The 1291-nt window shown below is 44.5% G+C and overlaps 1 non-coding gene across 1 annotated transcript; it reads right to left on the bottom strand.

The window, feature by feature from the left end:
* Nucleotides 1–759: 759 nt before the first annotated feature.
* Nucleotides 760–831, bottom strand: trnam-cau (transfer RNA methionine (anticodon CAU)). Its single transcript has one exon. It is a non-coding gene; the product is annotated as a tRNA-Met (tRNA).
* Nucleotides 832–1291: the final 460 nt, after the last annotated feature.

Genomic DNA, 1291 nt, shown 5'->3' with positions numbered 1-1291 from the left:
AATACCTCTATCAAATCACCTCTCAGCCTTCTCTCCTCCAAGGGAAATCTGAAACATAAACAGAAGATGCTTGAAATACTCAGCAGGTCTGGCGGCATCTGCCAAAGAGGAACAGAGTTAACGTGAGTTAACGAAACAAACCTGAAACGTTAACTATTAACAGATGCCGCCAACGCAGGTGATGGGAGGCTCAGCCTGGCTACACAATGTTACAAGAACGCTGAGTAACACCATCGACAGTGGGGCAGAGAGAAAAACACACAAAAAACCAGCAACAGAGTATTGTAGGAATCAGAAAGTGATCGAAAGAGACAGACAACGAGACTGAGATGGAGAAAGAGAGCATTTATATGGTGTGTTCCCTGTTGTCTAAAGGTATTTCCTGTTGTGTAAATATGTTTTCTGTTGTGTAAAGGTGTTCTCTGTTGGTGTGTCAAGGTGTTCCCTGTTTTATTTTCTGTTACTGACCATCTCCTCGATTTGACCATTTGCCCTGGTTTTACCGTGGCCAACATCACCATCTGGTGGTGGAGAGAAGGCGCTGCAGGAAGGGGTTGACAAAGGGGAGAGAGAGTCGGCTGGTCCGTGTTTGCAGCTTGTGCAGCTTGTGTTCGTGTGAGCAAAAGAGTAATTTGTTGCAGATTGGTCGGTTGAGTGGAAGGATAGCTGATGGCATTCAAGTGTTTTCAGATGCGTGATGCGATTGTGGGTAACACAAAGTTTTAAAAGTGAGTTGTTTGCGTTACCAGGAAAAATAAATAGCAGAGAATGGTTTCGATCCATCGACCTCTGGGTTATGGGCCCAGCACGCTTCCGCTGCGCCACTCTGCTGTTGATTGAATTTGTTCAAGCCACATATTACTGCGATGTCTTCGCCAAAGAGATGTCTTTTTTTCTTGATCTTTTTAAAATAATAGCCTTGCAGTCAGCTAGCTCAAGAACCCCGGACTCAGCAACACATGTGCTGACAGACTCTCCCTCACTGCACAATGCCATAAGGACACTGAGTAACAGCACCAAGAATGGGGCAGGCAGAGAAAAACACACAGAAAAACAGCAAACCACTATTAGCATTCAGAAAGGAACAGACAGAAAAACGTAAAATAAAAGAAAGATACTGCGGACTCAAAAAGGCACTGAGCAAACCAGGAAAAGACGGTGAGAGATTCAGTCTGCGTGTTGGATTCAGTCTGTATCTCTCAGTCTCTGCTATGGTTTATGCGTGTTGGATTCAGTCTCTAACTCTCAGTCTCTGGTACAGTTTATGCGTGTTAGATTCAGTCTCTATCTC

This window comes from Heterodontus francisci, unplaced genomic scaffold (genome assembly GCF_036365525.1).
Source record: "Heterodontus francisci isolate sHetFra1 unplaced genomic scaffold, sHetFra1.hap1 HAP1_SCAFFOLD_632, whole genome shotgun sequence".
Taxonomy (NCBI): domain Eukaryota; kingdom Metazoa; phylum Chordata; class Chondrichthyes; order Heterodontiformes; family Heterodontidae; genus Heterodontus; species Heterodontus francisci.
The sequence above is the reverse complement of the archived record's forward strand: the minus strand, read 5'-3'. Positions and strand labels throughout refer to the sequence as shown.